This window comes from Hemicordylus capensis, chromosome 1 (genome assembly GCF_027244095.1).
Source record: "Hemicordylus capensis ecotype Gifberg chromosome 1, rHemCap1.1.pri, whole genome shotgun sequence".
In the NCBI taxonomy this organism is placed as follows: Eukaryota; Metazoa; Chordata; class Lepidosauria; order Squamata; family Cordylidae; genus Hemicordylus; species Hemicordylus capensis.
In genome coordinates, this window is record NC_069657.1 from 19,133,469 (window position 1) to 19,156,264 (window position 22,796).

General features: G+C 44.1%; 1 long non-coding RNA gene across 1 annotated transcript in view; it reads left to right on the forward strand.

The window, feature by feature from the left end:
* Window positions 1-20,780, forward strand: part of LOC128339916 (uncharacterized) — a 63,279-nt gene extending 42,499 nt beyond the window's left edge. The window contains exons 3-4 of the long non-coding RNA XR_008313319.1: window positions 18,155-18,283; window positions 20,427-20,780. This is a non-coding gene — a long non-coding RNA (uncharacterized LOC128339916). The remainder of the gene's footprint in view (window positions 1-18,154; window positions 18,284-20,426) is intronic.
* Window positions 20,781-22,796: the final 2,016 nt, after the last annotated feature.

The following is a 22,796-nucleotide window of genomic DNA, read 5'->3' on the forward strand; positions in this document are numbered from 1 at the left end:
CGGAGCCACTTTCTCTTCCCTTCTTTTCCTGTGTGGCACAGATTTGCAGACAGGAAACACTGGGGTACCTGGAAGAGGGAATGTTGGGATATCTGACCAACATCCCCACAACTCCTGACCTCAGTAAATGACAGTTGATGGGTCAAGCGTGCAAGCGTGCAGGGCATACTGGAGAGACCCCAGGAGCCGGGAAGCGGCTTTTCGCCTCCCCTCCGGGAGTGTACTCATGAGTAGCCGTGGCACGGAGCCACGCCGCAGCTACTCACAATCTGAAAAACCAGGTTTGGGTAGGGTGCTTAGGCAGGTTAACCGCCGGGAGGCAACCGGGCTCAGCTGTGAGCCCGGTGGTTCCCACGATCATCCGAAATTGGGCTAGGCTCCCCTAGCCCAATTTCAGCTGATCATGTGAATAGCCTCCTTCTGTAGCATTCTAAATACAATTGCTAAGGGGGGATGGGGGGGTAACAAAAAGTAGGGAGGGCAGGGCCTTTCTGGTCCCTTTATAATTTGAGCACTAGAGTATGTTGCAATTGGAGTACTAGTGTGAGGTATCCCAGACTGGGGGAGTTTGTCCTCTGAACTCCCCCAATCAAAATTTTGCCTCTATCAATTCAGGGAGTTTAAGGCAATTTGTTTTCATTAGTTAGCAAGGTGTGTAGCATTATGGTTCCATAACACTGCACCCCAGGCCTGTTGTGGGCTTCTAAGGCATGCCCGATGCTATTTGGAAGCATCAGATGAGGTAGGAGCATTGTGGAAGGAGCGTTGCAAATGGATCTATGATAATGGGGAAACCTGCAGAAACGCTCCTCTACATCTGCTGCTTCTGAACAGCAATGGGGCTTTCTTAGACGTCACGACAAAAAACGAACCCTACTTATATGGACTTCTTATTTGTGCAACTTGACTCGAGCTCGAAACAGGTCATTTCAAGTGTTTTTAGCTTGAAACAAATTGCCCTTAAAATAAAGGGCCTGTTTTTAGATGAAAATGAAACAGTCCCAATTCGACTTAAATCTTCCGGGTGTTTTGAGCACCATTTTAAGACCTGTTTTTCCGGGGAGAGCTTGTCTACCAATTGGGGTCAGTGGGTAGACCAATCCTCTGAGGCAGGCCAATGCACTAAGTCCGGAGAGGAGGGCTGGTCTATCTGCCAACCCCAATCGGTAGACTAGCTCTCCCTGTTTTTCTGGGGAGAGCTGGTCTACTGATTGGGGTTGGCAGGTAGACCAATCCTCTGCTCCAGACTTAGCGAGTAGGCCCACCTCAAAAGACTAGTCTACCCAGTAGACCAGTCTTCTGAGGCAGGGCTGGTCTACCCACCAACCCCAATTGGTATACCAGCTCTCCCCGGAAAAACAGGCCTCAAAATGGTGCTCAAAACACTCAAAATATGATTCGTCAAAACAGTCGGCTTTGTCCACTGTTTTGATGGATCAGTCTGAGGAGTGTTGCTATTTGTTTTGAGTTTCAAATGAATAACAAAATCCATTTCATGCACAACCCTACTTAGATGTCCACAACAGCCCCGGGGTGCAACATTATGGAGTCATAACACTGTGCAGCATGTTAGCTCTGGTCTTCAATGGGACATGACAACTTCGACACTTTGAGTCTATCAATCTTGTGCATCAGTCTGTGCCCAGATCAGGCTCACACAAATTATGAGCTGAACACAGCCCTGCAGCCATGGATGGTGGCTTCAGAGGGTATCAGTAAACCTCCTGCTTTTGCAGCCTGCCTAGGCCAGAGAGAGACAGTATACTATAGTGGTTATAAGGTTGCACTAGTAGCCACCTGGGGAAATGACTTGACTAGCAAGCCAGAGGTTGCCAGTTTGAATAATCTCATACTGCACGGGCTGAGCATCATCTCATAATGTACAGGAGGAGGCAATGGTAAACCCCTCCTGTATTCTACCCACAGGGTTCTGTGGTCACCTGGAGTCGACACCGACTCGACGGCACACTTTACCTTTAGGACTGGGGAGTCCTGAGTTCAAATCCCCACTGAGCCATAAAATTCACTTGGTAACTCTGGGCCAGTCGCTTATCTCTCAGCCTAACCTACCTCACAGGGTTATTGTGATGAGAGAGAGAGAGAGAGAGAGAGAGAGAGAGAGAGAGCACAAAACACACCACTCAGAGCTGCTGGGGGGAAGAGCGGGATATAAATATAAGGAATAATAAATAAAATTTCAAGCACCAGGCTGTATTCCACCATTCTGCTGAAATGTTTCAATTCGTTGAATCAAGGCTTTTAACCGACTGTCGCCGTTCTAATGATTTGCATTCATGTCTAGTTATTTTGATATATTTATTCAAAATTTTAAAAAATAGTTTTCATGGCAATTAGTTATTTTTATTTTGCCTCAAGCAATTGCTCATTGAACAGGTGGCCTATCAATACCACAAACAAACAAACAAGCAAACAAACAAACTTGACAGCTCATGATACAGAAGATGAACGATGGGCCTATTTTATTCCCTTTGGCTGGTTTTTGTTTTTGTTTAAATAGCCATTAAGATCTGACCTCTCTTTTACAGAGTACTCCAACCCTATTCACTTCATTACGCCGAGCACATTTTTCTTTCATAACTATTTACATATGTAATTACTATAGGCACTTCAGGAATTGTTTGCTAACGGCTCTGTGTAAATACTAATTATCAGTAATTAAAAAACCTCCGCTATTAGAAAGATACTGATAGGGCTAAAATGCTGCTTAGGAAGCAAGTAATGTTTGTTGAGGCAAAATTAAACATCAAATAACCTTCTCTCCATATAATTATACCATGTGCGTCGTTTGCCTGCTGTGGAAATGAAAGAGCTGAAGGGAGAGGCAGGTAATTTTTTTTCCTCCGCACATATCTCCACTGTCGCAAAATGGTGCTATCTCAGAAATAAGTAGGCAGCAGAGAATATTTCAAGGCCTAATGCTAATGCAGAAAAGCGCCAGATGCTCAGAATGCATTTTTTTTCTCCTCACGACACGTTAAAAATAATGTGCCTACCAAATGATACTTTGGTGAGTTAATGCCATAGGTTATAAAACACAATAGGTTATAAAACACAATGGGAATCTGTCTTATTTCAAACAAATGACAATAAATTATCCAAGTTTCTTCCCCTCCCTAACCCACATAGACAAGGAATAGTCATAGATCCATCGTATCTTAAAAGTACTACAAGTTGTTGTTGTTTAGATTGCCATTACTGGAATTTTAAGGTATTTATTTATTATTTATTTATTACATTTATAAACCGCCCGATCCAAAGGCTCTGGGCAGTGAACAACAGGTATTTTAAAAGACATTAAAACAAACACTGTCTAAAACACACTGCTTAAAACAACGTAGAAACTATTTTAAAACAATTCAAAACCATTTAAAACCAATTAAAATACCCCCAAAAAACAATTTAAAAGCCTTGGAAGGCCAGGCCAAACAAATAAGTTTTCAGGGCCAAACAGGTAAGTTTTCAGGGCTCTCTTAAAGGCCAACAGCGTGTCTAAACTGAAGCTATCTGCCAGGAGTGCATTCCATAGGCCAGGAGCAGCTACAGAGAAGGCCCAGTTCTGAGTCGCCACCAGATGTACCGGTGGTAACTGGAGACGGACCTCTCCAGATGACCTCAACGTGAGATGGGGAACATACAGAAGAAGATGCTCTCTAAGGTAACCCAGACCCAAACCATTCAGGGCTTTAAAGGTAATAACCAGCACTTTGTATTTTGCCTGGAAACATATTGGCAGCCAGTGCAACTGTTTCAAAACTGTCATAATATGGTCTTTCCGGGTTACCCTAGAGACCAGTCTAGCTGCTGCATTTTGAACTAATTGAAGTTTCCAAACTATGTACAAAGGCAGCCCCATGTAGAGTGCATTGCAATAGTCAAGCCTGGAGGTTACCAGCTGATGCACTGTTTTGAGATGATTCTCTTAAAGGAATGGACACAGCTGTCGAATCAGCCGAAGTTGATAGAAAGCGCTCCTGGCCATAGCCTCCACCTGAGAGACCAGGGTGAAGCCTGGATCCAAGAGCACTGGATCCAAGCTGCATACCTGTTCCTTCTGGGGGAGTGTAATGCAATCTAGCACAGGAAGGTCTAACTCATCCCTCAAATGCCAATCCCCCACAATGAGCACCTCCGTCTTGCTTGGATTCAGCATCAATTTGTTATCCCTCATCCAGCCCATTACTGCCCGTAGGCAGGCATTTAAGGAGTGAATGACATTACCTGATGATGATGATGAGGAGGAGGAGGAGGAGAAGAAGAAGAAGAAATAGATTTGGGTGTCATCAGCATACTGATAACACCCTGCACCAAATCTCCTGATGACCTCACCCGGAGGTTTCATGTAGATGTTAAAAAGTATTGGTGACAAAATGGAGCCCTGAGGGACTCTATATAATAATTCCTGTTTTGAAGAGCAACCGTCACCAAGCTCCACCATCTGGAATCTGCTTGAGAGACCAGAGCGGAACCACTGCAAATCAGTGCCTCCTATCCCCAACTCCCCCAGGTGACCCAGAAGGATATGATGGTTGATGGTATCAAATGCCACTGAGAGATCCAAAAGAACCAACAGAGTCACACTCGCTCTGTCAATTCCCTGGTAAAGGTCATCCATCAGGCCAAGCAAGGCAGACTCAACCCCATAGCCTGCTCTAAAGCCATTTTGGAATGGGTCTAATGCCTGGAGCTGGTTAGCCACCACTCTCTCAATCACTTGACCAAGCATGGGAGAGTGGAGACCAGCCTATAACTATCCATCATCTAGGGAAGGCTTCTTAAGAAGTGGTCTAATCATTGCCTCCTTCAAACAAGGAGGCATCCTACGCTCTCTCAGTGATGAGTTAATGATATTAACTTGGCAATCTCCAACACTTTCCCTGCTAGATAGAAGCAGCCAAGTTGGGCAAGGATCCAGAGAACGTGGTAGGCCACACCACCCCAAGCAGCTTGTCCACGTCCTTAGGCATCACAGATTGAAACTGATCCAATCTAATACTGCAAGAGAGATTGCTGGACACCACCTTAATAGACTCTGCAAAAACAGTGGAATCCAAGCCGGCCCATATACAAGAGATTTTGTCCGCAAAGAACTCATTAAAAGCATTGCAGCAGAACAAAGTCTCTGGAAACTGGTTTGAAATGGAAGGAACCTGAATCAAACTCCTCACAACCCGGGACAGCTCTGCTGAACGTGAACCTGCAGAAGCAATGCATGCAGACCAGAATTGGGTTTTTTGCTGCATGCACCACTTCCACATAAACCTTCAAATGGGCCCTGTGCTGTGTCCTGTCAATTTTGAGCCAAGTTTTCCTCCACTTGCCTACCTTGCTGCTTCAGACCCCACAACTCCTCTGTATACCAAGGGGCCACTTTTAAAGCAGGTCAGAAGGGATGCTTATGAGAGATTGTATCTACTGCCCTGATGAGTTCCCTATTCCAGGTTCCCACCAGGGCATCGACAGAATCACTGGCAGGATCAACATTAAAGCCCTCCGAGGCTTTTTGGAATCCTACTGGGTCCAGCAGCCATCTCAGGCGGACCATCTGAATAGGTCCTTCAGGGAAGCTTTTCGCTGCATCCTTAGGGAGAAGGAAAAGCATCAATATTTTGGGCCAATGATGCAGATGATTGGTTTGGCTCATGCAACCGAGCCAATCAAGGGCAGACAAGGCCACATTGATCTAAAGCAACCACACTGCCTCAAAGCTGTAAACTACTAGTGAGGCGATGACCAGGCCATCTAGTTTCTAAGAGGGCATCTTAAGCAGGTCCCCAACAGTAGGATTTCTTTGTTCCCATTCATTAGTAAAAGCCTGACCAAAGATCAGCCCACACTGGATGTGAGGTGCTATGAGGCTGGGTCCTTAGCTCCACAGCAGAGCATCTGCTTTGCATGCTGAAGGTCCCAGGTTCAATCCCTGGCATCTCAAAGTAGGGCTGGGAAAGACTCCTGCCTGGAATCTTGGAGAAGCCGCTGCCAGTCAGTGTAGACAGTACTGAGCTCGGCGCACCAATGGTCTGACTCAATGCAAGACAGCTAAACTCCTGGAGCGGCCCTTCCACGAGGCAGGGTAAGGCAGTCAGGCAGAGGGGGCAGCATGCCCTAGGCCCCTCCATCAGAGATGCTACCCTGCTGTCCACTGCAACTGTCATTTCTTCGTTTGCTGATCATTTTCCCCTCCTCATCCCGCTGGGGTATGTGGTGTTTTTGTTTAATCCATTCCTTGATCCAGGCCAGCTTTTGAATGGGGCTTTAGTTACTTGTATTCCAGTCCTGGAGGAGAGGTGGTGCTAACAGCCAGCAGCAAGAGCCCTGAAATGCAGTCTGCACTTGCCTCTCTGTACACAATATCTATTTCATTAAACTATTAATATGCCTGATTCCACTCCACTGCCTTAGCCTTGCACACCACAACTCTTTTCCTTGGATTCTACAGGGTGTACCTCTCCTTTTGCCCTCTCCAGACTTGAGTGAAGAATCCTCCTTGGATTGCTCCTGCACACCCGCTTTACAAAATATTGCTCCACCTTTTCCAATGGCAGTACCTCTGCTGTTCCCCATCAATGCTCCTTCTCCTCTGCTCCTCCCTGAATTTAAAAGGGGGAGGGGATGGAGCAGAAGAGGATGTGTGGAGGAGAGGAGTGGTGGGCTAGAGTGTCTCCTGGGAGGAAGCTGATGATGCATAAAGGCCAACACAAAGTATGTGGCTTGTGAATGGCAAATGCCATTATTAGTGTGCCATTAGGTAAAGTGTGCCATCAAGTCGATTTTGACTCCTGGCGCCCACAGAGCCCTGTGGTTTTCTTTGGTAGAATACAGGAGGGGTTTACCATTGCCTCCTCCCGCACAGTATGAGATGATGCCTTTCAGTATCTTCCTATATCGCTGCTGCCCGATATAGTAGCAGCGGGGATTTGAACCGGCAACTTTCTACTTGTTAGTCAAGCATTTCCCCGCTGTGCCATTAGGTGGCTTATTACTTACTACTGACCACAATTATATTTATTATCATTCAGTATGGGTCAGTGGTCTGATTCAGGGCAAGGTAGCTTTGTATTAGTTTTTCATTGCAGGAAAGAACTTCTCTGTAGAGCAGGATTAGGCAGCCTTGGCTCTCCAGCTGTTGGGGAATGACAACTCCCATCATCTCCAGCCACAATTTTTGGGCTAGGGGTGATGGGAGTTGTAGTTCAACAATAGCTGGAGGGCCAGGGTTACCTACACCTGGCTCCCATGGCATGAGGTTTATGTGAGAAGGAACATCTAGAATTGCCACCACATTTGGCTAAGTGAAATCTGGTTGGGAATGTGCTGGCGAACTGAGCCATCTAGGCCCATATTGTCTGCAATGACTGGCAACAGCTTTCCAAGAATGCATGCAGAAGTCTTTCTGACCCAATCCCTGGCATTTGCAGGCCAGGTGGGGAAAGACCCCTGTTTGAAACCCTGGAAAGCTGCTGGCAATCAGCACAGACAATACTGAGCTAAATGGACATAGGAAGCTGCCTGTTACAGAGTCCAATCATTGGTCCATCTGTCTCTGTATTGCCACCCCCACCCCCACCCCCAGCTATTTTTGGACTACAACTCTCATAATCCTCAGCCACAGTAGCCAATAGCCAGGGATTATGGAAGTTACATAAGAACAGCCCTGCTGGATCAGGCCCAAGGCCCATCTAGTCCAGCATCCTGTTTCACACAGTGGCCCACCAGATGCCACTGGAAGCCTACAGGCAGGAGTCGAGGGCATGCCCTCTCTCCTGCTGTTACTCCCCTGCAACTGGTACTCAAAGACATCCTGCCCTTGAGGCTGGAGGTGGCCTCAAAGTTGTAGACGAACATGGAGTTGTAGGCCAACATCTGCAGGAGGCCCAAAGTTAAGCAGCCCTGGTCTATCTTGACTGTGACAATGGCTCTACAAGGTTCCAGGTAGGAATCTTTCCCAGCCCTACCTGGAGATTCTGCCAGGGACTGAACCTGGGTCCTTCTGCATGCAAGCAGATGCTCGTCCACTGAGCAACAGCCCATGTTGTCATATGCAGTCACCCATCCAAATGCAAACCAATGTGAAGCCTGCTTAGCACAGAGGACAATTTTTGCTCCTTACCACAGGACTGGCTCTCCACTCCAGTGCCAAGTCAGGGCCGATTACTTGACTTGGTATAAGCAGCTTCCAAGGTAGATTGCAGCTGCCTCTTATTTTATTGATTCATTAAACTTCTATACCGCATTTCCAATAATGCCCAAAGCGCTGAGTGGGCCACTCGTGGCCCTGTTTGGCGCTGGCTGGCTCTCAGTACATGCACAAAATGCTCAGACATGCACAGCTAGTTCCCTTAAAACAGTTCCCGTGCTTCTGGAACTGTTGTTACAATGTGAAAGAAGATCTTGGTTTTCAAAAGCACCCCAAACCGAGACCAAGTCATCTGACCTTTTTTCCAACTCAGCAAGACTCTGGGTTGGAAAAAACACAAAAAAGCAAGTGCCTTGGAGACTTCTGGTATTTCCAGCTTCAGAATGAGCTGGGAAATACTATGAGCTCATCTTTTCCTGTGAGATTAATACTTCTGGCACTCCCCCATGAGGAAAGGCAGGCCTGAAAATAAGGGATTAAAGGAAACTAATGACCATGCTTCTTTTAAAAAAGCAAAATTGGGGTTGTATGTAAGTTCAATTCAAGTTCAGGTTGAGTTCTGAGCACATCATAGCCTGAAATGTATTAATTCCTCTCTGCAATGCAGCCAGCATTTCTGAGCTGTAGAGAAGTGACTCAATAATTTTACACAAGGGAAATCAAGATATGGATACATGATCTACCTATCTTTTTTCCTAAAAGGCAAGAAGTCTGCTGAAGATCAGGAAACAAAACTCAGGCCACATTTGCACGTAATGTGGAACCGTGAATCCAACGGACCCGCGGATCCACTCCCTGCTCCCCACACACACACACTCTCCCATCCAATTTCACACGTTCAGGAGAGCTCCCTCTCTGCAGTCTTGCTGACTGCAGAGAGTAGGGGGGAACTGGTAGCCTGGGTTTCCTTCTTGACTGAAGGACAGCCCACATTCAGATGTACAGATGCCCATATCTGGACATAAAGATTTTTAAACCAGAGGTCCCTTCACCTCCGATTTTGCAATATGTACGAATGTGGCCTCAGGGTCCATTGTGTGGAGTACTATGATATTCAGCTAACTCCCACAGCTTTCAGTTTCACTCCTACTGCTTAGAATGGGATGACAAGGAAAGCGATTGAGTCCTTCAAAGTTGTTTGGACTGATTACACACCCCTCACTCACACAGTCATCAGCCCATTTAATTTGTATAGCAGAAACGTTGTGACACTTTTAAAAGTGAAATTCTTGGGGCAGTAATTTTTTAAAAAAACTGTGACATTTATACCAAGCTCACACATAACATGGCACCATGGGTTCACATGAGGTACTGCAGCCCCCAAAGCACACCCTGCCTCTACTTGTAGTGTAGACTCCAATATGCCAAGATTGGTTGTGTCATATGAATCCACCAGTCTTGGCATATCCTGCCCTACATGCAGGGAACCTGACATCTCTAACTTAGATTTGAAGTGAGGGACAGATGTTGGGTTCCCTGCAGCAAGGAGGTCAGGCCATGCTGAGATTAGGAACATAGGAAGCTGCCTTATACTGAGTCAGACCATTGGTCCATCTAGCTCAGTATTGTCTTCACAGACTGGCAGCGGCTTCTCCAAGGTTGCAGTCAGGAATCTCTCTCAGCCCTATCTTGGGGATACCAGGAAGGAAATTTGGAACCTTCTGCATGCAAGCATGCAGATGCTCTTCCCAGAGTGGTCTCATTCCCTATGGGGACTATCTTACAGTGCTCACACTCATAGTCTCCCATTCAAATGGACACCAGGGTAGACCCTGCTTAACAAAGGGGACAATGTGTGCCTGCTACCACAAGACCAGCTCTCCTCCCTGCATCTTGGCATATCATAACCTACACCGGAAGAAGGGGTGGTTCACATTCCCAGAATCGTGACACCTCACATGAACCTGAAGATAGCTTTCTCCGCTTTGAATTTGCCGAAATGCTAACACCTAATAGAGAGACCATTCTCTGTGTCCTGCCAAATTCCAAAGCTTGCCTGGCAGGAACATGGAAGAGAACGCCTTCTTGACAATCTCAAATAGACTGTGGAAACCCCTCCCTAGAGGGATTGCCTTATTCTCTTCTGTGTTAAATTTTTACCCACCATGTAAAAACTAGGGCTGTGCAGTTGTCTCAGTCCAACAGACATGTGGGACCAACATGCCTTCTGTCAGACATTGTTAGAGGAAGTTCCACCATGAAAGCCTCTAGCATTCAGAAGTGTGGGAGGCTCCTTGCTTTCATGGTGGAACTCAATTGAAATTCCTACATATCTTTTAGAAGAATAACCTCCTCATTGTCCTCTCCTCCATATCTTTTACTGGCTGAGGGCAGGGATTAGGGCTCCATGTTGTTTGACCTTCACTTGTAGGGAGTACATACACTCCTTCCAAGGCCTGAGTTTAAAAGGCATGTTCTTCCCTTTCCTTTACCTTTCCTTCTACTGGTCTTTTAGTGGTGCAAGTGCATCTGGGACTGGCAGTTTTTTCTGAGGCTGCAGGCATGGCTGTGGCCTCAGTGACAAAAATTCATTCCACATAAGCACTTGCACCTCTCAAGGGGTGGGGAAAGATACTTTCCTTTCAGTCCTTGAGAAGTGCAGAAATTTGGCCTGGCTGCAGCCTTAGAAAAAACCACCAGTCCCAAATGCACATGTGCTACTAAAGGACCCGGCTGAACCTGAAGGAAGAGGAGACCACAAGCTTGCATTTCTCTCCTAAAGAAGATATCAAGCAAGGAAACACAGGAAGGAAATCAATCAATCAGTCACTCACTCAATCAATCAATCAATCACCAGGAAAAGAAAAGGGAAAGGAGAAGCTAAGCTTGTTAGGGCTGGTAATTTTCTAGTTTTGGATTTCTAGCTGGTTGGAAGTAAATGTAATAGAGGCATCCTACTCCCAGGCTGACAGTGCTTCTGATGTCATGGAGAGTGAAGGTCTCAGGGAAGGAGTACATCGGTCTGAGGAAGAGGGAAACGCTCCCTTAGCAGGTACCCCTTCCTCGAGTGATGTGCCCATATCCTCTTGCACAGAGGATACTCCTCCAGGGGGTAGCAGCCTCCTAGTAGTGGGTGATTAGAGCATTAGAGGCATAGAGAGATGGGTCTGTGACCCCTGTGTAGACCACGCCTTGCCTTCCTGGTGCAAAGGTTGCGGACATCACACTGCGTCTATGTAGACTGTTGTTGTTGTTACTGTTAGGCAGTACTGGGGAGGAGTCAGCTGTTGTGGTGCACGTTGGCACCAGCGATGTTGGGAAATGCAGTCAGGAGGTCCTGGAAACCAAATTTAGGCTGCTAGGTAGCATATTAAAGTCCAGGAGCCCCAGGGTAGCATCCTCTGAAGTGCTACCTGTTCCACATGCAGGGGCAGCGAGACAGGCAGAGCTGAGGGATCTCAATGTATGGATGAGATGGTGGTGCCAGGAGGAGGGGTTTAGATTTGTTAGGCATTGGGATACATTTTGGGGAAATCAAAGTCTGTACAAAAGGGATGGGCTCCACTTGAACCAAGATAGAACCGGACTGCTGGAGCTTAAAATCAGAAGGTCGCAGAGCAGCTTTTAAAATGATGCCTGGGGAATTGTCGACAGAAACTCAGAGGTATCTGGTTTGGCCAGCAAAATCCCCTAAGGTTGAGGGGTGAAAATGTTTTGGATAAACCAGAAGGGGACAGTGTAGAGCCAGGAGTGGAGCAGAAGGAAACGCATGACAGCTTGGCAAAAGGTCCAAGGCTGGTAAGGGGAATAGCACACAGCAATACCAGGCAAGGTACTTGGCGTATAGGTGTCACATACTAATGTCAGAAGCCTTTGAGTGAAGATGGGTGAGTTGGAGTGCTTGGTTACTAATGAAAACATAGATATAGTGAGTGTAATGGCAACCTGGTGGAATGGTGAGAACCAGTGGGACATGGTTATTCTTGGATACAAACTCTACAGAAGGGTCAGGGAGGGCAGGATTGGGGGAGGAGAAGCACTGTATATCAAAGAAGGGATAGATTCCAATAAGCTAGAAAACCTAGGTGGACTGGAGTCCTCCACAGAATCATTATGGTTACATTATGAGGACTGAAAGGAAATGTGTTACTAGGGAGGTGCTATCATCCTCAAAGCACTGAGAGTGACCTGGAGTTAGAGAAGCAAATCAGAGAGGCATTAAAGAGAAACAAGACAGAAATAATGGGTAGGGATGTGTGAACTGATTCGGCGGTTCGGATCCGAACCGAACCACCCCCGGTTCGGATTCGAACCGAACGGGGGTAGGTTTGGTTAGGACTGGTTCAGACTGTTTTGGACACCCAAAAATTGGTAGGATGCTAGCTAGCACCCACGGGTACCTGTCACCCAAACCCCAAAGCAATCAGACACTTGTACGATTTTTTATGAATTTTTGAAATTTTTTTCTTATAGGATATAATGGGACTTGAACCAGGCCATTATTCCTTATTGTGGAGCACCCATGGGTGCCAACAACCATGCAAACCCTGAATCAATCAGACACCCCTATGATTTTTTTATGAATATTTGAAATATTTTTAATTATTTTTCTCATAGAGTATAATGGGACCCGAACCAGTCCATATCACCTATTGTGGAGCACCTAGGGGCACAAAAGTGGGGTGGGTGGTAGACAGACAGGGGTGCCTACCACCCAAAAAATCCCAAGGCAATTGGACACTCCTCTGATTATTGGTGAATTGTTAAAGTATTTTTGAATTCCTCATAGAGAATAATTAGGATTGCAGAAAATGTATAGCTTCACGTCGGGGGGAAAGGGGTGTCATAGAGTGCAGTGTGGTGGGTGGTAGTTCCTAGGGTGGGCAAGGAAGCTACCTGAATTATTTGAAAGGAATTGGACAAAGGGGTGCTTTTTAAGTGATTTTTGAAGTTTACGCGTCTTTAAGGTTTTTCTCCATAAAGAAGCATGGAGGTGTCAGCAAATGTATAGCTTCACGTCGGGGGCAAAGGGGTGGCCTAGAGCAGTGTGGGGTTGGTGGTAGTGCCAGGTAGGGGCAAGGAAGCTACCTGAATTTTTTCAAAGGATTTGGGCAGAGGGCTGATTTTTGGTTAATTGTTGAAGGTTACGCGTCTTTAAGGTTTTTCCTCATAATAAGTTATAATGGAGCTTTCAGCAACCCCATAAGTGCACATGGGGGGTGCTGGGGTGGCCCAGAGCGAGTGGTTCTATGATTCTATGATAGCATATTAGAGTGGATTCATTGTGTCTCATTGAAAATCTCATTTGCTATCATAAAATCCACCCTCAATACCTCAGAAACAAGAGAACCCTGTACCCCATGAAACCCATGGGGGTGGTTGGCACCCTATGTGCACTACACCACCACTCGCTCTGGGCCACCCCAGCACCCCCCAAGTGCACTTATGGGGCTGCTGAAAGCTCCATTATAACTTATTATGAGGAAAAACCTCATGGGTGCTCCACAATAAGGAATAATGGCCTGGTTCGAGTCCCATTATATCCTATGAGGAAAAAATAAAAATAATTTTCAAAAATTCATAAAAGATCGTACGAGTGTCCGATTGCTTTGGGGCTTGGGTGACAGGTACCCCTGGGTGCCAGCTACCATCCTACCAATTTTCGGGTGTTAGAACCGATCTGAACCGGTCCGAACTGAACCACCCCCGGTTCGGTTCGAATCCGAACCGAACCAGGGGGTGGTTCAAACAAAACCAAAACCAAACCACCTCCTCCTGGTTCAGACCCGGTTCGGATCCGAACCGAACCGGGTGAACCGGTTTTGTGCACATCCCTAATAATGGGTGACTTCAACTACCCACACATAGACTGGGTAAATTCACATTCAGGTAATGACAGAGAGGCCAGATTTCTAGACATGCTAAATGACTGTGCCATAGAACAGTTAGTCATGGAATCAGACAGAGAGATTGCAACCTTGGACTTTATCCTGAGTGGTGCCTGGGACCTAGTGCAAGATGTCAGAGTTGCAAAACCACTGCATAGCAGTGACCATAATGTGATCCAATTTAACATATATGCAAGTGGAGAATTTTCAAGGAAATCCAACACAGATGCATTGGATTTCAGAAGAGGACACTTCTCAAAAATGAGGGGAGTGGTAAGAAGGAAGTTGAAAGCGAAAGTCAGGAGGGTCAAATTACTCCAGAAAGCATGGAACTTTAAAAACCACAATACTAAAAGCTCAATTGGAATGTATACCAAGCAGGAGGAAAGGTACCACCAGGTTCAGGAGGATGCCAGCGTGGCTAACAAGTAGAGACAGGGAAGCTATAAAATAGAAGAAGACTTCCTTCGAAAATCCTGCCCAAATGAAGAGAACAGGAAGGAACATAAACTTTGGCAAAAGAAATGCGCGAAGACAATAAGGGATGCAAAGAGAGAGTTTGAGGAGCATACAGCTAGAAGTGTAAAGGGGAATAACAAAAACTTCTTTAAATATATCAGAAGTAGAAAACCTGCCAGGGATCTGGTGGGCCACTGTGTGAAACAGGATGCTGGACTAGATGGGCATTGGACCTGATCCAGCAGGGCTGTTCTTATATTCTTATGAGGTGGCTGGCCCCTTAAATGATGAGGACATGAAAGGGATTATTAAGGAGGATAAGGAGATTGCAGAGAAGCTGAATGAATTCTTTGCATCTGTCTTCACGGCTGAGGATACCTATCATATACCCTTTCCGGAATTGAGCTTTTCAGGTTTAGCGGCTGAAGAATTGTCACCAATTTGAGGTGACAAGAAAAGATGTTCCAAACTGTCTAGAAAAACTAAAAATTAACAAATAGCCAGGGCCAGATAGCATCCACCCAAGAGTTCTGAAGGAACTAAAATATGAAACTGCCGATTTCCTAGCAAAAATATGTCACTTGTCCCTGCAATATGGCTCTGTACCAGAGGACTGGAAAGTAGCCAATGTGACTCCATTTTAAAAAAAAGGAAATTCAGCGGAGATCCAGGAAATTACAGGTCGGTCAGCTTAACTTCAGTGCCACGTATATTGATGGAAAGCATACTTAAGGACAAAATTGTTAAGCATATAGAAGAGCAGGCCTTGATGAAGGAGAACCAGCATGCCTTCTGCAAGGGCAAGTCCTGCCTCACTGACCTTTTGGAGTTCTTTGAGAGTGTCAACAGGCATGTGGATAAAGGTGATTTGGTGGACATAGTATACTTGGACTTCCAAAAAGCTTTTGACAAAGTTCCCCACCATAGGCTCTAGAGTAAACTTATTAGTCATGGAATAAGGGGACAGGTTCATGTGTGGATTGGTAACTGTTTGAAGGACAGGGAACAAAGGGTAAGGATAAATTGACAGTTTTCACAATGGAGGGAAGTAGGAGGATCGGTACTGGAACCAGTGCTGTTTAACCTGTTCATAAATGATGTAGAAGTTGGGGTAAGCAGTGAAGTGGCCAGATTTGCAGATGACACTAAACTATTTAGGGTAGTGAAATCCACAACAGATTGTGTGGAGCTCCAAAAAGATCTCTCCAAACTGGGTGAGAGGGTGAAAAAATGGCAAATGTGATTCAATGTAAGCAAATGTAAAGTGATGCACGTTGGGGCAAAAAACACCAGCTTCACATATACACTGATGGGATCTGAGCTGTCAGTAACTGACAGGAGAGAGATCTTGGGGTCATGGCAGACGGTTCATTGGAAATGTTGTCTCTGTGCGCAGCAGCTGTGAAAAAGGCTAATTCTGTGCTAGGAGTCATTAGGAAGGGATTGAAAATAAAAATGCTAATATTATAATGCCCTTATACAAATCTATGGTGCGGCCACATCTAGAGTACTGTGTACAGCTTTGATCACCATATCTTAAGAAGGATATTGTAGAACTGGAAAAGGTGCAGAAGATGGCAACCAAGATGATCAGGGGCCTGGAGCACCTTCCTTATGAGGCTAGGCTACAGCATCTGGGGTTCTTTACCTTGGAAAAGAGGCAACTAAGGGGAGACATGATCAAGGTGTATAAAATTGTGCATGAAGTGGCGAGGGTGGACAGAGAGAAATTTCTTCCTCACACACACAACACTAGAACCAGGGGTCATCCTATGAAAATGAAGGTCGGGAAATTTAGGACTGACAAGAGGAAGTACTTTTTCCACACCACGCATAATTAATCTATGGAATTCTTTGCCATGGGATGTGGTAATGGCCACCAGCCTGGATGGCTTTAAATGGGGCTTAGACAAATTCATGGAGGATAGGTCTATCAATGGCTACTAATCTAGTGACTGTGGGGCACCTCCAGCCTCAGAGGCAAGATGCCTCTCAATCCCAGTTGCAGGGGAGCAACAGCAGGAGAGAGGGCATGCACATACCTCTTGCCTATGGGCTCCTCAAAGGCAACTGGTGGGCCACTGCACGAAACAGGATTCTGGACTAGATAGGCCTTGGGCCTGATCCACCAGGGCTGTTCTTATGTTCTTATGACCCCTAGAAGGAATGTTTAAGGAAAAAAACATGCCTTTTAAACTCAAGATTCAGAAGGGATTTGTGTGCTCCCTTCAAACAAAGATCAAACAAAGATCCCTGTTTCTTGCCCCCACTTAGTAAAATGTGAGGAGTAGAGAGAGAGGGCAGTGAGGGGTGGGGGGTGTCCAACAGTCATGCTAATATAATAGTGGGTGGGCACTATCATGTTAACACAGCCCCTCCTGACAGTGTCACTTTCCTGTCTTGGAAATGTCTTGGAATCTGACATTTTGGGCTGTGTACAGATCTAGTAAAAAAACCTTCTTATCCTTCCAAGTTTTTAACTTACCTGATGGCTGCTGTTTTCTTTCTGATGTTTTAAATGAAGTTTTCTATCTACTATTTGGATTATTTTAACCATTGTTCTCATTTACAGAATGATGTTGTCATGGATCAATATTTCTAGGTGCCTTGAGCTTTATTATAATAATGGAAAGGCGGGGTATTGTTAATACAGATAATAAATCAATAAATGCACACTCCTCAGCTCCACATATGGGGAACATATCACTGCTTACTTCCCAGGGAAAACAAAAGTAAAACCTTGTTACTGCTTTTTCTTGCTTTTATTATCTATTGATTCTGAGCATTGATTATGTTTCAATTTGTTACTTCATTTTGAATCTAAACAGAGGAGTGATCTGTGTTTAATTTTTTTAGTGTGATCTGTTTTGAAAGATAGTGTTCCCACCCTTATTTTGCAAAATAACTGTTTATAGTAAGCATACTGGAATGACTCTTTTTAAATTTTATTTCAAGGAAAATGCTGGACTGGTTCAGAAGTCACATGGAACTTTGGTTAGAACTGGGCTCTGTGCAACGTCCCTGAGTCTTGGGAACACACAGTCCCATCTCCTATCCTCCATAAGTGTTAAAATAAACTGAGATTGGACGTGTCATCAACCCACCTGTCTCCACCAGTGTGAGACTGGGATTCCCAGATGTTGTTAACTACAAGCCACTGCAGCTGGGGATGATGGGAGATGTTAGGGCCGTATCTATGGTGGGGCAGGTAGGGCACATGCCCCGGGCACCACTTGAAGGGGCACGCCATTTTTTAAAATTAAAAGAAAATGGATGGCTGCCGAAAACAAAATGGCCACCATGCATGCTCAAATGGCCTCTGTGAGGCCCTAGGCCATGCCAGGCCTCACAGAGGCCATTTGAGCATGTGCAGAAGCTATTTTGTTTTCAGTGGCCATTTAAATAAAATTAATGGCCACCGCACATGCTCAAATGGTCCCTGTGAGGCCCTAGGCCTTGCCAGGCCATGCAGAGGCCATTTGAGCATGAGTGGTGGCCTCCAAAATGGCCACCATGCCAATATTTGCAGGCCTGAACAGGCCCGGAAATCAGCCTGGGATGGGCTGCAGCGGTGAATTAAGAGGCCAGCGGGGGAGGGGAAGCTTTGTAGGGCCCCCCACAGCCTTTAGGAAGCATCATTTACAGCATCAAGAAGGCTGGTGGAGGAGAATGTTGTCCGCTTGGATGTCTCTCTTCTTCTTTTCCATTGCAGAGCCCACAGCTTACATCTTTACCAGCTCAGCTTCCAGCTAGAAGATTGTAACTTCTACTTGTAACTCGGACCTTCCCCCCACCCACCCCTACACTGGTATCTCTGCGTTGACAAGATGTTTTATGGCTGGTAATTAAACTTACTGTTTTGTATTTCACTCTTCGGAATCCTTTTGCGATCCTTTTTTTACAAGGAGGGGATACTCTTTATTTTATTTTGGACTCTGAGAATCATAATTCAACATCAGAGAGTGGACAGAATAAATTGGAATGGAAAGGGAGACTCAAGACTTTTCACATTTTCCCATGCGTAAGCTTTTGCATGGAGCAAGTTCTGGCATATTATGTCTTTGGCAGAATACCTTATCTCTAGGCCAAGAATGCTCTCAAAAATTTTCAAGTTAATCCTTTATTGACTTTTGAGTGTCTCTCTATTGTTTTGTTTTCAATGCAGCATAAGAAATACCTTAGAAACAAATAATATGTCCCCCCCTCTTTTCTTTTCTTTTTAAAATAGATATGAGATCCCTGATTTCCTTAGATTTGCTTTAAGATAAACATGTATTTTAAAAAAGGTATTGAAGTAACCAGGTTGAAACCATAAGGATTTTTTAAAAATTCTTTCTTATTGTATTCCCTGTAGTATTTTATAATAGAGGTTATGGAAACTAGTTTAAACACTCATATATATCATGACTGCTGTTGCAATGTTGTTTTGAATTTGGAATTATTCTCTGCTCATTGAAGAATTGTTTTTACATTCCCTGTTATGTAACTGCTTTTATCAAAAAAATTGTGTAGAGGGAAATCTTTAAACTAATAGCCTATTTTTCATATATATTTTTTCATATATATATTTTCATTCATATATATAATATATATATGGTAAAATTGGAAATAGGATTTGATAGTATTGTATAAGGTTGTGGTCAAGAAAATCTTAGTTGGTCTTTATAATGATGAGAGAGTCCCCAGCTAGTTACTTTATTTTATTAGTCATCCTGCCCCTTTCTATTAACTATCTTTCACCTTCTGTGTTTTGTTTTTGCACACCTGGCTTTGGATACCAGTCATGAATATATGTTAAATTGTTATATAATTGGCGTGTAAGTGCTGGGATAGATCATAGCTCTGTGCTATTGGAAAGAAAAATTTACATCCAAATACTATGTTTCGGCATCTTCTCTCTCTATGAGCAAACTTTTCTTTACTTTACCATTCTAATATTTAGATACTTTGGGGAGTTAGAAGAGAGGTTCAAAATTATTTTCCCAACCCCTTTATATACTAGATAGATATGTATCCTTCTATACACTGGACTCCAGACTTATTTTGACCTTTTGGTTTTAATGAGATCTTTACAGTTGAGAATTGAAATGTTTTCTTTGCATTATTACGTTGTCATAGACTTTTTTTGTGGAGTAATGTCACCTAGGGAGGAGAGCCAAATACGAAGTGATAATAGATATATGTGAAGATTTGTTGCATGATTCAGTGTTGAGCGTTACATTTTGGCAGATTCTTGCTCTGCTTTGAGGGACCCTTCTAAGTACTTTGATGGAGATATAAAAATATATTTTCATATTATTATAAAAATAATATTATTTATTCTTTTTATACTATTACTTTGGAGTTCTGATCTAGAACTCATGGCTTTTAGATATCTGTATAGAACTAATAGCTTTTACAAGTCAGGTAATAACTAATGGTCTCTTCATTTTTGTTTATATAACATAACACTGAAATCCTATCTAGGAATCTCCCCCCACCCCTACTTTTTTATCTGACATCATAGGCCTATTGAATTTACCGTTCCTTTTAGGAGAAGCTGTCCACTGTTCTTGTATCAGTAGGTATGGATCTGGAAAAGATTTTAAAAAATAATCTTCCTGGTTTTTTCATGGATGTTAGATTGTATCCATCTAGTAGGGATATAACTGGTATCATCTAGCTGTTGATTTTTCCTTTTGTTTGGGATTACATGCTAATCAGAAGAACCAGGATGGGAAAGACCAGAAAGAGACCTGTGCATTTAAAACTTTATTTTGGGAAAGCTTCTGGATGATTTTTTTACAGGCTTTTGGATTAAAAGAAGGATAATATTTATGTAGGGAAACCATATTTACTGAAGTCATGAATCTCAGTGAGTTACATTCATGAAGATTCTATTTTTTGCAGGGTCTTAATTTTTCTTTCTATTTTCTCTCCTGGCTAATCATAAGATTTTATTGATATAATATTAATTAATAATATGTTTATTAACATCTTTTTAGGTACGGGATGGGACCCCTGCAGTGGAAGTTTTGCTCTGCCTGAATTAACCTTAATACCTTAATACTCATAACCTTAACTTTAATACTCATGTATATGTTCCTGCCTTGTTCCTTTTTGTTTTTGCTCGTTTCGGCTCTCCCCTCTGTACTCTGTTTAACTGTTAGATTTGTAATTTTACTGATGGTAAGACTGAGTCCTATGTTAACATTTCCTATTCTATAATTATACACACACACACACACACACATATATAAATATATACAATCACCATTGTATCTTGCATATAGAGGAGTTTTGTTTATGCTGGATAAGCTTCTGTGTGTAATCATGTATACTCTCAGAGATGTAACCTTTCCCCCTTTTTAACTTAAACTTCAATAAATGTACTATAAATTGTGAAAGAAAGAAAAAGGAAATTTGTAGTTTTCCAGCATTTTTTTGGTCTGGCTACATCCACTGCTAAATAGTTTTTGAAATATTAAAAGATTAACGAGCTTGAATTGTATTTTTGAGCTGATACTATGGTAAAATTATCTGAAAGATGGGTATCAGATGTTTGGACAGAGGGCACAATTTCAGTGCTTGCCCTAGGTGCTATTTTCCCTAGATACGCCTCTGGGAGATGTAGTCAACAACATCTGGGAATCCCTGCTACCAAGACCAACACTGGTCTTGGCTTATTCCAACCTTCTTGCTTCAAATAGCCCGAGATGTGTAACTCACTTCAAACCTTGGGTACAGATCTTGGGTTATTTGAAGGAAGAAGGTTCAAATAAGCAAAGTCTGGTGAGTTCAGAAGACATGACTGATCTCAACCTATTTTATCCTGAATGGGAAGTAGACAGGGGAGTTACTTCCCCACTGCAAACCAGCCCATTATTTTAAATCTGGTAAGAACATCTGGCGGGCAACTTGATACTGAGGGTGGAGCCATAGCTCAGTGGTAGAACATTTTGCTTTGCATTCAGAAGGTCCCAGGTTCAATCCCTGGCATCTCCAGGTAGGGCTGGGAAAGTCTCCTGACTGGAACCTTGGAGAGCCACTGCCAGTGTGTGTAGACAATACTGAGCAAGATGGATCAATGCTCTGACACAATATAAGGCTATACAGTGTTCCTATTTTCCTATTGACACTCCTCTGTCACTTGGCAGTGGGAGCTAAAAACATTCATGGCTCTCTCTTTATTTCAGTCTCCATATATATATATATGGACTGCTAAAGAGAACCTGGGGAAAAACGACTCAGCAAATAGAAACAGACAGTACAAAGAAGAGTTAAAAACATATCAGTTGAATTAGTGGTCATGTGAGATCTCCTTTGCCTACAACATGAACACAGATGCTCCTTTTTAATAGCTGTGTGTGTGTGTGTGTGTGTGTGTGTGTGTGTGTGTGTGTGTGTGGTTGCATGAAAAGAACATGAAGTGGAACAAATGAGATTGTTGTTATACTTTTATAGCCTGACATTGTGGATGGAGCCCTTAAAATAATAATTTAAAAAGCCCTCTCACAAACACCTTTGGCAACTTTAACATATTTAACACTTGAAAACTTTGGCAACTTTGACAAGACAACCTTGTCTTTTTGCTATAGGTGGGACTCATGCATACTGCACAGCGCCTCACTGATAGGGCCATTGTCCAGTGGTAGAGCATTTGCTTTACATGCAGAAGGTCCCAGGTTCAATCCCTGGCCTCTCCAGGTAGGGCTGGGAGAGACTCATCCCTCAAACCCTGAAGAGCTGTTGCCAGAGGTGTAGCTTTAATTGAGCGGATGGGTTCAAAGAACCCGGTGCCCCCCGCCCCAGCTCCACCCCTACCTATTTTCTTCATTATCTCCCTCACTCCAAGGAGCGGCCAGAGAGAGGGGTGAACACAGGCCCCCTCTCCCCTAGCTACTCTCCTGGCTGCCAGTCAATGTAAACAATACTGAGCAAGATGAACCAGTGGTCTGACTCGGTATATGCCATGGGCAGCAGTCATTAGTGGCACAAGTCCAAAGCCAGGACTGAGAGAGCCAGAGGCACACCTGGGATCAAGTCAGGTAGACAGTGGTATAGTGCTGCAGGGACAGGCAGGGATGGAGTCCCGGTACTTTTTTCCAGGGTCTCAGTAGGGATGGAAAACCTTTGGCTTTCTACATGGAAGTAATGTGGTGCTCTTGCTATTCCAACCACATATTATCATTCTTCCTGTCTTAGGAACATAGGAAGTAGGGATGTGCATAAATCGATTGTTTCAATTCGATTTGTAACCGAACTGAATCACCCCCGATATGTTTTGTATCTTAATCTGCCCCCCCCATCACTTTGGCACAAAAAGGGGGTTCTGGGGGCAAATTTGGCACAAAATTTGGCACAAAAAGGTTCAA